We start from the raw sequence: 14,583 nt of genomic DNA, 5'->3' as shown, positions 1-14,583 counted from the left end.
GAGGAGGAGGAGGAGGAGGGAAGGAGGAGGAGGAAGGAGGAGGAGGAGGGAGGAGGAGGAGGGGGGAGGAGGGAGGAGGAGGAGGGAGGAGGACGGAGGAGGAGGAGGAGGAGGACAGGGAGGGAGGAGGAGGAGGGAGGAGGAGGGAAGGAGGAGAGGAGGAGGGAAGGAGGAGGGGAGGAGGAGGAGGGAAGGAGGAGGAGAGGAGGGAAGGAGGAGAGGAGGAGGGGAGGAGGAGGGAAGGAGGAGGGGAGGAGGAGGAGGGAAGGAGGAGGGAAGGAGGAGGGAAGGAGGAGGAGGGAAGGAGGAGGAGGGGGAGGAGGAGGAGGGAGGAGGGAGGAGGAGGAGGAGGAGGAGGAGGAGGAGGAGGGAGGAGGAGGAGGAGGGAAGGAGGGGAGGAGGAGGAGGGATGGAGGAGGGGAGGAGGAGAGGAGGAAAGGAGGAGGGAAGGAGGAGGAGAGGAGGGAAGGAGGAGGGAAGGAGGAGGAGGGAAGGTGGAGCGGGGGAGGAGAGGAGGAGGGAAGGAGGGGAGGAGGAGGAGACCCTGAGATAGCTCCAGGTGGAGGCAGAAAAGGCAGTGCCAGTGCCCCCTTGTCCCCTTAGAGCCATACCCAGCGTGTGGACCAGGAGCAGGTCTTGCTCACATATGCTCAGGGAGTAGCCGATCGCCAGCACTGGGGTCAGGAAGGAATTTTCCCCCGGGGCAGATTGGCACCGGTCCCCGGGGGTTTTTTGACTTCCTCTGAGCACTGAGCATGACCACTTGTCAGGGCTCCTCGGTCCTTTCTGGCTGCGTTATTGCCTGGTGCTCATGCTCCGCGAAGGTGGCCCCTCGTGTCCTGCAGCTGGGGGGGGAAGGGCTTTTTTCCCCCCAGGCTGGACTAGCAAGCGTCCCTGGGGGTTTTTTGCCTTCCTCCGCAGCCGAGCACAGCCTCTTCATGGGGCTCCTTTGGGTCATGGTGTCCCAAAGGCAGTGGCTCGTGCTCCACGCAGGTGGCCCTCGTGCCTCGCATCCGGGGGGAGGCAGCCTTCAGCACTCCCAGGCTGGCCCCAGCGTGGCCCCGGGACTTGCTGCTGTCCTCTGGAGCATTGAGCACCACCCCTTGTCAGGTCTTCCCTGGCCCTTTCTGGCTGGGTTCTTCTTGCACTGCTCTCCCACCACCACGGCACCGCTCCTGCCCTGGCTTTCCTTTGTCAGGCTGCAAGGGAGGTTTTTTGCAGCTAAACTGAAGGGTCTAAACTAAACCAGACTAAAATTAACTAAATTAAGCTAATCAAATATGTTCTTTTAGCAATAAATAAAATACTCTTTCCACCTGTAACCATTCTGATTTGTGTCTTTGGAAGTTTTTTTTTGGTGCTAAAATTCCCTTGGCATTTCTGGTAATTAAGGATCTCTTCATTGTACAACTTTTGATTGCAGAGAATGGAACGCAATAAAATGGAATAGAATTGAGCAGAATACAACAGAAAGCTCTGCTATGTTATGCGTATACAATCATAGAATAGTTAGGGTTGGGAAGGACCTTAAGCTTTACCTGCCTTTTGTCTCAGCAAAGGGGTTTAGGGTGTTCCACAGACCCAGATTTACAAATGTCTTAACCCTTTGCCCAGAGTTTTGTCAGGTGTTAATGCAATATTTTTACTAGGTACAACTTGGATGAAGTTAAAGGCAGATAACTAATAAATTATAAACACAGCAATAAATTTATACCTCTATTTGTTTTGCAGTTATTCACTGTTTATTTGAGTTGCCATTCTTATTTTTTATTTATACTGGCAACAGATGTGATGTTTCAATTTTATTTGAAGCCATCTCCAATAAAGCTGGCAATAACATGCCCAAATTCAACGGAGTAACAATGCAGCTTATTGTAGTCATTCAGAATGATATTTTAGTTGTAAATCTACATGGCAAACTGCTCATTTTGAGGATTGAATGAACAAATACTAAAATACATGTGCTTTGAATACCAAATGTGTGCTGTAAAAGGAAACCAGATTTCAGTTGTAAACTAAGAGGAATCATTAAAGTTACATATAACTTCAGGGCAAGGAAACACCACTACTTTTTCAAGCTATAGTAGAAATACCGCATGTTTTTTTTTCCCTTTTAGGTTCAAGTTCTTTTAATATCATAGCACTGGAGCAAAGACACACTAAGGAGCTTGTGTTTCCAGCTTCTAACACAAAGTTTTAGAGATAAAATGAGTAACTCAAAAGCTAAATAGACCTTACTGACACTTGACTGCATATAACCAGAAGTAATTATCAATTGTTTTGAGTGTGCTAGCCAAAACATAGGGAGTTTTCTGGCCATTATCTTCCTACTTAAAAATCACACAACTTCCCTGTGATAGGTACTATTATGTGATATTGGAATAATTGATGTAGATAAGTTATTTCCTGTATGAGTTTGAAAGTTGAAGAACACAAGCAGTAAGCCACCAGTGAGCTTGCTGTAGGATACTCTGAGGTGACTTGTGAGACTGCTAATTGGGAATTGGTTTGCTTGCTTGTTTTGGAGCATTCTTTATATACTTCCGTGCTCTTGTGTAGATAGTGATGTTAGTACAGAAACTGTTATTTATCTTAAGAAGCTTCTACAAGATAGCTGATCCTAATAAAATGCTTTGAAGACATCTGTTGGTGCTAAACAAGATTGTTACCTTATATTACTTACTGAAAAAAAAATAGAATCCTACAAATTCCTCAGCTGTTTTATACGCACTTAAACAGGATTTATCTTTTCCCTCAATGGTTTACAAGTCTTTACTGCAGGTGATATGTATTGATTTACTTCACCTTTGTGCTGGAATTTCTTTTCAATCTAGTCTGAATCAGAGAAAATCTTAGGTAAGTTGTGCTGAGTTTCTCCATTTGAAACATACTGCAATTAAAAAAACATTTACAAACTTGTGTTTTCCAAAGAAAAAAAAACCAACAAAAAACAGTTGAATTTGTATTGTATTAAAGCAAGACTGTATCACTGAATAAAGAGTAGTGAAGCTCATTATCTGAAATATGAAATATTATTTCTAAAAGAAAAAGTTATTTTAGCATATTATTTGAAGTTGTCAAGATATAGCTCTTCAACTACTCTTGGAAGAAATAAAGTTGTATTTAAATCTTGCTGTGACATTGACTTAGCCTCCAGTGGATTTTCTGGTTAGTCTACCATTGATTATGAAGATGCCATTCACTAAAAGTGTGTGCCTGCATGTTGGCCTTTGTGGATATGTAAAATAGGAGATGGTGTCGTAAGTGAGGTTGTTTGTGTCTATGTGCAGTGGGTGTTATCTTAAAACTGCACAGAGAATTTTTAGGAGGACCTTATGTGCCTGCATTTATCAGCAGGGCAGGCAGGAAATTTCACAAGACCACACAACTGCTTTCTGTGTCCCATCTTGCCCCTTGGGTCCAAATGTGATTCCTCAGTGCAGCTTGTGCTCTGCTACGGAGGAGGTGGGCACTGATGGGAGCAGCCTTGCAGTCACTGCCTGGCAGGCAGGGCTGGAGGAGTTATGATATCCAGGACCCCTGCAATTCCTGGCCATGGGGATGGTTCTTGTCTGGAGTTGAGCATGCATCAATGTTTCCCAGCACGTTTTTGGGGGAGGCCAGTGTATGCTCCTTAACTGATGTCCCAAGGCACAGGTTAGGGGGACTGAGGACTGGTCCTGGGGCGCAGTTTGGCTGTGGCTCTGCCAGTCTTGGAGGAAGATGGCTGCTTCATGCAGAAGTAGCTGTGGGTCTGGTTTGGTTAGCATTGACATGGTTTCTGTTGCTTGACTCTCTTGCGCAGCATACAACCAAGCACCAAAAGCACTTCCAGCTACTGTCAGACCTCAAGGTGACCTCCCATAGTGGTTCCTGCTAGCTTTGCACAATAAACCCTTTCAAGCTGCCAGAGGAGCAGGCAGGATGGCTCCAAAAAAACGCAAGCACAATGCTGGCAAGGCGGAGATATCTACTGCAAGCAAGTGGCACTTCTGAAGTGCCTTTCTGCTGGACTCAAACTGGAGGGTGCCACAGAGCACTTGGTCGCTTCTCTGCAGCTTTCCAGCCTCTGCTTAGAAAGTCAAGGAGAGAGAAGTCCTTACAGAGCAATAGTAGCAGAAATCAGGGAGGAGGGAGCCACAGGGGGCTTGTCAAACTGGAGCTTTGCTAGCCCAAGCTGTTTTGAATCCACCCTTCTCTGGGGGAGGCTCCCAACGACGTGGCATTCAGTGTCACTGGGGATGCTCTTCACCCCTGCCAACAGCTGCCATGGGCTGTGATGGCCTTGAGTGTCCCTGTGGCCTGAGTCCCCAGGGAAGTGGTCCCCCTGTCTCCTGCCTGCAGGTTTTCACTTTGGCTGCAACCTCATGGCCAGAGGTAATGCTCCAGGAAAGGTGGTAGCCAAAACAGTGCTTCTGCACATACAGAGAGCTACATGTCCTGCTAAAGTGATGGTGGCAAGTTACATACTGCTGATGCATTTATATCTCTGGAAGCACCGTGAGCTTGGTAACAGAGCACCAGGCTTGTGCTGTGAGTTATTTTGCTTTTTTTTCTCCTCAACACAATTGGATTCATTAAAATACTTGTTTTGCTCATTAGTCTCAGTTTCTTGCCTGCAGCAATAGGTCCAAGAAAAGTTTGCAAAATTGACATGCAGACCCCACTCTGGGAGTACTTTACTGGTGGCCCAAAGTGAAGGCTGTGGGTTCATCTCTTTGCACACAGAGGACCAGGACGCACAAGTGTGAGTAGCCCCGGCACAGTCACGCTTTTCAGCTGCTGCCAGGCTGGGAATGACCCAGCTAAGAGACTTCATGATTCAAACCTGAAGCAAAACAATTTTTCATGAGGCGAGTGGTATGATGTGACTTTGCAATGCTGGAAAAATAAACATCCCCATTTCCAGTTTGAACACAACATGCTACCGCCTGACTTTCTGTTCCCAACACTAATTGGCAGGCCCATTTCCAAAGTGCTAGCAGGGGGAGGATTCAGGTGGCAGACCGAAGAGCAAATGCATTGGGAAGGGACTACTTCTGAAAGCATGGCTGGAGATTGGCAGTGCGCCTGTGATGATTAGGATGCAGGCGAGGAAACATCTGCGGTGAGCAGGTCAATGCATTAGTCTTGCACTGCCATCTCGCCTTTAGATGGATCTCATGTTTCAGTTCTTGCTTGGTGCCAATGAAAGAGGTCAGTGTAAGGGAGGTAAAGCAGTGTGCAGCAAATCACCTGAAACTTCGCTAACTTTACAATTACTGTTTGTGTCCCTGTCTGCATGTTTATGAGCCTTGAGGAAAAGGGTTGCAATGCTGAAAAGAAAATAAATGCCTCAGTGCTGACTTTCTCTGAGAAACAGCCTTCTCCTTGGATATAAAACAGGCTCCTTTATAGCATATGCAGTAATATTTCTGATGGAAACTGAGAGGCTGCTTTATAAAAGCATACTAATCGCACTAAGTCTAGGATTTGTTCAGGTGAATAAATACACTGTGACTTACTTTATCTACACCCAGTGGTTCATTTATTTGCTTTAGTTTTTTTGCAAATATTAGGGAAAGGGACATCTCAACAGTCATATGTCTACAGATGACTGTATGAGGAAATAACTGGTGTGAGGTATGTACTTTTGTGTCTGCTGGTATTTTGATGCTCAGCAAAAAAATCAAGAGTCTTCTATATCAGAAATGAGGGAGGGACTTGATGTATTTGTGTGTTAAGAAAAATGTTTATTTCCCTTACAGCATTTTATTTACCCAACCTTTTTTTTGCTACTGTTGCACAATATTGTTGCAAAGTGTGTTTGTTTTTTCCTTTTAGGAGCTGCCAGACCTGCATTTAAACCAGAAAAACATCCCAGCCCCCTGCATGTGCCTAATAGTAAGTGTCTATAAGTAATTCTAGAGGCAAAGAAGGCCGTTTGTAATCAGTTGTTTTTTTTTTCTTTTCAAAGGGCAGACAAAACATACTCTTATTTCCAAAAGATTTTTTTTCTCCTTGATATTGTCCTTCAGATGACAAACAAATTTTTCTAGGTGGTCTTTTTAATCCTTTGCTGGAACTGGAAAGCAACAGCGCTAGCAGATTTTAAATACATGGTTCTCTTCAGCTGAAGTGAGTACCACAGTCATGCCTGAGGGAGTCCAGCAGTTGTTTGCTTTCCTCGGTCTTACATGATCCAAGGGGTGAGCCCAGCAATGTATCTGGATCCCACTCAGTCAGCATGGCTGATGGCCAGGACACAGGCACAAGACTAGTAGATACTGTTCTCTCAATAACAAGCTTAACCAGAGCTTAGCCGTAACACTACTTATCATCAAGCACCTTACAACAATCTTACAGCAAGACTCTTTTTTATTTATTTATTCTAGCATTTTTATGAATCTAAATCTAGCATCCATCCACATCCTCAGTTCTGTCACTGAACTGTTGCTTACGTTCCACTCCTCTGTATAAAATGCAATACTCCATTTCATTTGAAAATGAAAAATGGAATTATTCCAACGCAGCCAAATGCCACCTAGTGATCACAGCAGGAATTGCACCTAACACTGCTGTGCTGCGTGCAGCAAGCTCGTTGCTAGAATAATTTTTAGACAGACAATTTATCTTTGTGATTAGAGAAGTCTGCTATAAAATCGATGCTTACTGTGAGTAAATCAATTTGTTATCTATCTCCTAATTAGAGCACTATACAGCTGCAAAGCATCATTTAATTGTGATGAGATGCATTTTACTAAAGAAAATATTTCCCACTCCATTTTAAATATAGTATCTATACATAATATATATAATGAGCATTTCACAAGACACCTCTTTATTGATGAATTGCCATAGACAGGATGGAGAACCAGCTGATAGGGACATCTGTTTTACCTTCTACACAAGTGACATTTTGCCATTTCTGAAAATTCACCCAGAATTATGTTACAGAAGAGTGTGGCATTCCTGTATTCCTGTTTGTATATTCCTTAGCTACATTTGTGTTTTGCAAAGGTGTGTTTTCTCCAGTGTTGTGTCATTTTGTTTATAGAGGTAACACAAAGAACCCATTTCATAGAGAGGAATTGCTGGGTTTTCCTTGTTATGATTTCATAGCAGGCTTTTGCAGGCTACTGCACTCTTGAGTCTGCAGTCGTTTGCTTAATTTTTCCCTGTTTGATGCTAACTAGGAACATCTCCTCCAGGGCTCAGCCTCATGGGTTAAATCTGCATTCACAGGGAGCAGTGTTTGTACAGCATAGAAGCTGGGTGGATGCTCCTGTAGGATGACGAGCCTCCCCTTGGAACTGGTACCTTACGGGTGCACTGTGTTACTGTCAGCCCCAAGTGAGGGAGGACTGTGAAACCTAACACCTGGCAGCCTAACACTGGCAGAGCATGTGCGGGAAGCAGGGCCAGGCACTGGGCACTTATACCTGTGCCCCGGGAAAGGTGCTGCAGGGAGCGGGGACAGCAGCAGTGCTCCTCTTCACTTGCTGGTGGTTGGGACCCTCTAGCACTGCCAGCACAGGGTGACAAAATTACACTGCTAAGGGAGGACAGTATGGGGAACCCGATCCCATCAAGTCTGCACAATGAGCGAGGTGGATGGTGCAATTTTTCCTCCCTTACACAGCTTTCTGTGGCTCTGTCCTGGTTTTGGCTTTACTAGTCACAACCTGAAGCTTGCCCTAAACCAGTCTGGAATACAAATTTCACGTCTGTACAGTGTAACTTATGTGATGCCAGCAAACCCAGTGCCTCTCCAGGTGTAAAACCCCTGGTCCTTTCTGGGCGTGCTTTTAAGAACTGTACCTAGTGGCACCTGACTGTTTGCTTTCCTGGTCTCTCTTGGTGCACCACAGTTTCTGATGGCATTTGCTATTGCTCTGTACTTATTTCTCTTGTGTTGACCCACCTTTGTATGAAATTGAGCTCTGAATGCTAAAGATTGTAAAAAAATTAAGAGTTTCTGAAAATAAACTAGTACCCAGAATGCAATAGATGGTCTGCAAACACAGAAGAAAAGAGTGTCTGGCCTGAAAGGTGTAAACTCTTAAAATAAGCAGCAGAACTTTCAACAGATCATACATGATTTTTTCAGACTAATTTTTTATATTTGTATTAGATTTATATAATTATATTCACATAGAGAAGAGACAAAGAAATTATAAATTATTCTGACCAAGCTCTTCTCCATGCGACTGCTCTGATGTCTGTGGAGTTATAGGAGGAGAAGGATTGGCCTTTCATGTTGACATTGTGAATGTGCTAAAGCAAAACCAAAGAATTTATCAAAGCTGACCAGCATACTCTACATCCATTTATCTATTTTTTACCAACTTTTTTTTGCCATCTTTTCTTTCAGTGAAGATATCTATATAGATGACTGAAAGACAATTGTGATTAAAGTTTCTGAAATGCTGGTTCACTTTTAAATGGTGCACTAAAACACCTGAGCAAAAACCGAAATCCTTTTACAGGACTATTAGACTCTTGTAAGAGAGTTGACCTCACCCAACAGACTGTGAAGTTGATAATTAACCAGAAACAGGAAGGTTCATCATTTGGTAGTGAGCTTCCTGCAAACTCATCTGGTGAATAAAGGCTGTCAAACAAAATCAGCTGGCATGGCCCATCCACCTGCAGGGCTTACTACAGATGGCATGACAGTGTCTGACCATCTGATTTTGTCAAGAGGTGCCAATGAAAAAGCAGTGTGTGCTCCAGACAGTGTTTTCTAATTCTTCAAATACTGCAGGAACAAATGATAGAATTTCTATATCCTCGACTGTGAATTTCAGGGTAGGGAGGGAAACAGAGTCCCAGTCCAGTCTTAGAAGCAAACCAGAGAGCAAAACAACAAAATTACACATGCGTTATTTAACACCATTACTGGAGAGGGTGCAGTGGTGGGGAAAAAGCTGCTATAAGAAGATGAAATGGAATCCCAGAACACTTATAATATCCATCTTCCCTGTGGCACAGACTGGTATACATAGAGCTAGCCATTATTCATTGCAATTTGTACAATTCAAAGCTGGTTTTCACCCCTTTTAAAAAGGCCTACCCAGCAGTCTTTACTCAAAGGAAAACTGCAAATGATAGTTACCAGAGGCTGAAACTCCATTCATCTGGTAATAAAATAAAGTTGAGTTGTACAACGAAAATTGTCAGTTCTTTAAGGCTGTGTTGCAGGGCTGTAGGCACCACAAATGTTAAAGCTTTATGGAGTTTACAGGGTACCATGCATGTGCTTAAAAGCAGAATGAATAGGAATATATGGTGATAAAGAAACATATCTTTCCTCTCTTTTCTCTTTCCAAAGCAAAACATGTTCTGGGCTTCATTCAGCCGTCTTCCTCATGGTGAAGAGCTTCATTGGCACTTAACCCAAGGCAAGCCACTGAGGGCTAACCTCAGGCAAATGAAGGAAAAAGGCCCACCCCGGTTGTGTGCAGAGGCAGTTGGCGTGCAGCCAACTGCAAGGCTTTGCAGGTTTCCAGGGCAGCTTCTCCCAGTAGTGAGGATCAGCCAAGCTGTCTCTGACCAGTCGCAGCATCCAAGGCTCATGGGCTGTGCTGTTCAGAGGGGACACAGCAGTTGCTCTGCGGAGACCCCCACTGCAAAGGCTCAGCATAGCTCGTGGTGTAGAAAATACCTCTGAGCAGACTCAAATTTCTTTCAATACAAATCACTTCTCTGCAGCAGCTGCCAAACAGCACAAGCAAAGGTCATCACTTGCTGCCATTACCAGCAGATAGTGTTGCCAGGATCATTTAGGCAAAACAGGAGCCACATATACAGCTCTGTGAATGCATTGTAACTTATCTCAGCTAGGGAGTCTGCCTGGAACCTGGGAAACCCCAGGGGTTGGGGAGATTTGTAGGAACAAAGTGCTAAGGGAAGTGAGTACATGTAACTGAGCATCAAAAGAACCAGCAGAACAAAGAGTCAAATGCATAAATACTCCCCCCAAAAGATACCTTTTCCAGCATTAAAATGGAGGCAAGGGTTGTTATACCACACCAAGAAGACCTGCTTTATGAGAAGATCTCAGCCCAGCAGACCCTGCATCCTAACAGCAGAAGGGTGGCACCAACATAGCAACAGATTGCATACAACATATAGCACTCCTCTCACTAGCCCATGAGGAAGATGGATATATTTTCCAAACAAGTAAAAACAAGTAGCAGCAGCAGCAACCTGCCCAAAGAATGAGAGACCTGAAGTCAACATGACTAGGGAAGTCAACAGACTAGGGACTGCTCAGTAAGAGCTGATGGTTCCTAACAGATGTAAAAGATCTGTCCAGAATGTCATTTTGTGTGGCTCTCAAGGTGAGCCCTAGGGGCAAATGGAGGATTTGCAAACAACTTGGTGGTCCTGAGTATGCACTGTGGGAGAATGAGTGAACGAAATGTACGAGGGAATGGCTGTGAACAGGTAAAATTACCTTTCTCGGAGATTTTTTTAAAGAAATATCGCCTCCCCTTCCATTGTATCTTATATTGACAATTTTACCACTAATTTCCATCCAGATAGACACATCCAGCAAGGTTTAATAACCTCCCAGGAAAGCTGGATGAAGGTTAGTTGTGCTTGTGATGCTTTGTCCAGCTCTAGGGACCACGTGCCTGCATACCCCAGTTGGCCTCATGTGTGGTGAGCTTGGGTTTGGCAAATTGAGTCCAGGCTGCACACCAAGCTGAAGTAGCATATCTGTTTCCCAAGGCAGCCTTGGAAACAACATAGTCACGTTCATATCTAATAAACCTGGTTCTACATGAGCTGCCTCAGGTGGAGGAAGCCTGTGCATCACTGGTGCCCAGGCATGGGTAATTTGAGATGAGATAAAATGCCCTCCTCTAAATTATTCCCGTGGGCTGATTAGCCAGTCAGTGGAGGATACTGGCATATGAAATGCAGAGACGGTGTCGGGTGTTTGTGTTCCACATCTGTGGGATTTCCTAGAGAAGGCTGTCAGCAACATGTTGACCTACAGAATCCCACAATGGTCTGTAATTATTGATTAACCCCTTACAGAGTCATTTGTTATGTTTTGTAAGTGCTAACCAAGAATAGATTGACTTCTTTTTTTTCTCTTTTGTTTTTTTTTGTTTGTTTGTTTTTGTTTTTTTTTCCCCCTGGTAGATTCATTTCAATTGGGACTTATGCTACAGTGAGTAGAAAAAATATTTCCCATTCCCCCAGTGCCAGCACATAGAGGACACGTATGGCTGCTTGACTGCTGTGGTGACACTGTCTGTCTGAAGGTAATTTAACTTGTAGAATTTCACACGTGCAGCAGTAAACAATGTATTGACGCTATTATTTGACTGAACTCACAAAACCTTTACTTTAAATGTATTTTAAGATTTTTTTTGTGACATTTGAGATAGTTTAATTCTGAAGGTTAGGAGCAGCTCCACAGCCAGGGTTAAAATGAATTTTGTACTCAAAAAGTTTAATTTTCTTAGTATGTGCCCTTCTGAAATGACATCAATTGCATTTTCTAAGGATTTACAAATTAAACATACTGATTAGAAATTAAAATTAATTCATATTAGTATGCCAGAGCATGTAACATCTAATGTAAATTTTGTGCGTGTGTGTGCCCTTTATCTCCCTAGCAAAAGCACACAGTGTTATCTCTTGCTTTGTACATGGCAGAAACATTATGAAAGAGATCCCTCTTCCCCCTTCCCCCAGCTGAATTCAAAGTCACTGCGTTTACTTGCAGAACACGGAGGCTGTGAGCTACACAAACCCTGCTGCGTTACCTGGTCTCTGAAACGCTGAAACAAAGCCCTGCTGGAGGAGTTACAAAGCACTTAAGAGTACTGACCTGCTATTCGTCTGCACAGCACAGAAGTACATCTCAAACCTATGGCCTGATGCTAGTGTTCGTTTCTGTATGAACACCCTTTGTAAGGAGCAGTGGCCATTTGCAGCTCCTCTTCCTCATAACTGACCATCCCTCAGACACCAGAGATGGTTAGTCACCACAGTTTGCTAAAACAGCTCCAGAGTGCATTTCCCCAAATGTCTGCCTCTCTGCTCAGCAGGGATGAGGCCACACAGACCTAAGCAGGGACCATTTCCTGGAGCACATCTCCAGTGCCATTCTTGAGTCATGGCCAGAGAAAACCCCTTAAAACCAGCCTTTAGTGTGCAACAGAAAACGTGCAAAAGAAAAGGCTGGTGGGGTGGAGAGAGGCAGAAACCGATTAGCCCCCTACAGCTGTAACAGCAGGCTGACCCCATAGCTCAAATCTCTAAGACCAGACTCCACTGGGAAAGCTACCTCCAGGTCACCCTGACACCTTTTGTTGCTCTCCAGGAACCTGAGCAATTTCCTCTAATAACAAAAGGAATAAGAGGTTGCATCTTCTGAAAAATGACAAGTTTCCTGTGGAAGATAATCTCCAGATGCAGAAATAATGTCAAAACAGAGCATTGATTCAAAACATTTTTGAAAATCACAAGATACTTGCAGTAACTCCTCTGGAGAAGAAATGAAAGGGAAAGGGATTTAGGCTGCAGATGTATGGGATGCATACAGAAGAAGTTGAGAGGTGGTTCAGACTAGACTAACAGAAAGCTGTTTGGAAGGTGTGGTGCTATAAAGCCCCACATGGTCATGAATTGCTCCAGGAAACCAGGCAGCTGTCTGCCCAGGTAGGCTGGCAGTTCCTGTTTTTTTATCATTGATTTGAAATGCATGTTCTGGTTATTTATTTTTAATGTTTCCCCCTCAAGGTGTCACTGCAGGGTAGACTTAAGGCTATTTACAAACACCAGCTGTGTACCTTCATTCCTAAAAGTATTTACCTTTCTTTGAAATACAGCCTTAACTACAAACACTTTAGGTAAATAATTCATGGTTTGACAGTAACTCAACATCTCCATATAATGTCATTCTCCCATACTTTACTCTTCTTCACTCCATGTTTTCTCCATCTTGTGTAGTTTACCTTGGAAGAGGAAGAGTTGTGAATGGCTAAGGCATTGGGTTTAAGCCTGTTCAAAAGCAGCTTTCCTGCTGGTACTAGAAAAATCCTGATCTGAGATACCACATGTCCTTCCTGCCTGCAGTAAGGCTGCTACCCACACTAGCATACTGTTGACAGCCCTTTCTGGGAACCCTTTAGTGTCCTGTACAAGCCTTAAATCCAAGAGGCTGTCAGCACCGACTGACTCTTTACCTGGGATCTCATGTGATCAAAGGCTTAGGGAGAGCAGCAGATGCTTACTTAAAGTGCTTTTCTCTTTGTTGAACAGGAATTGAGATGGGTCCTTTTTTATTATGCATTCTCCAAATGGTACAATTGCTAAGATCCTTCAATGAGAAAAAAAAGTTGGCTATTCCACTAGCAGTAGGAGAAATAAAGCCTTATACTCCTAAGACTTACCTACTTTACAGTAATCTCAGTTAACTTGTTTAGCCCCAGTGACACCTGCTTCTGAGGCCAAGATACTTGCCAGCTGCCCAGCCAACAGTTGCTACAAGTATGTATAACATCTGAAATGAACACCTTGTAGGGTATTTTAAACATGTACCTTAGCAACACTTTTGAATGCAGTAAGCTTGTGAGCTCAAAAGTGATGGTTCATAATGCTGTTAGGACAAGAACTACTGGATAAAGCTACCGGATAGAATATACCCAGTAGATAAGCTTAGGAAAGTTTGTTCTACTGTGATTCAGATCCTGCAAGACCTCTTGTCTATTTGCTTATGTGCAGGTTGCAGAGATGAGTGAGAAAATGTAACTACTTACTTAAGTATCCTCTATAAAGGAGTTAGTACTCTTTATAGGCATGGAAGTGAATGGAGAGCCTACTAGTACTTAGGTTGGTGCCTGCCCGGCTCCCTGTTTGTTCTGTGACTTATATGTAATGCACCCAGCTGCTAGTGAGAAGTTTGTTCATCACAGATGGTGCTCGCAGAAAATGTTCACCTCAGTCTTAGCAGAAAGTGTGATGGAGCTGCTCAGCCATGGGAACTAGCCCACCTTCTTAGCCTGGAGGGCTTCCTTCATGTCAAGTTCAAATGTGTCTTGGTGGGAGAAGGCAGCTCTCACTGGTGGTCCTCTTTCTTGTCTTCAAGATGTTTAAGTTGATGTTCAAGTACTGGATCAGGTACTTGATCAAACAACCCTAAGAATGAAAGTAAGCACAAAATGAGGATCAGCAAGAGTAATCTCGCTTTTACCTCTCCTCTTCCCCCAACTGCCTTTTGTCTTGTGCCCTTCATCTGTCTCTTGTCACATTTTCCTGTTGTTGACAGCAATAACATATTAACACTACTACTTCTGCTGTCAGTAGCAGAACATCAGAGCTACGTCTCAGAAAACTGATTGGGTCAACAGTAGGTAATAGTGGGAGAATATGAATTAAACCACATCTAGCTGACATATAGAGAGATATGCAATTAGGGACCATTAAGCTGAGCGTCTCTACTTGTGATGCAGTTGTGATGAAGTTTGAAGCCAGCTTCTGCAATCTAATACATTCACTAACTATATTAAGAGGGTGTTAAAAGGTGATAATTCAATCACTCAAAAGCTAGAAAGTACTATCATTTAGGTAGTCTCT

This window comes from Pezoporus wallicus, unplaced genomic scaffold, assembly GCF_028554395.1.
Source record: "Pezoporus wallicus isolate ANWC-B61680 ecotype Strahan unplaced genomic scaffold, APGP_CSIRO_Pwel_v1 contig_5767, whole genome shotgun sequence".
NCBI classification, from domain to species: Eukaryota; Metazoa; Chordata; class Aves; order Psittaciformes; family Psittacidae; genus Pezoporus; species Pezoporus wallicus.
Note: the sequence above shows the minus strand (reverse complement) of the source record.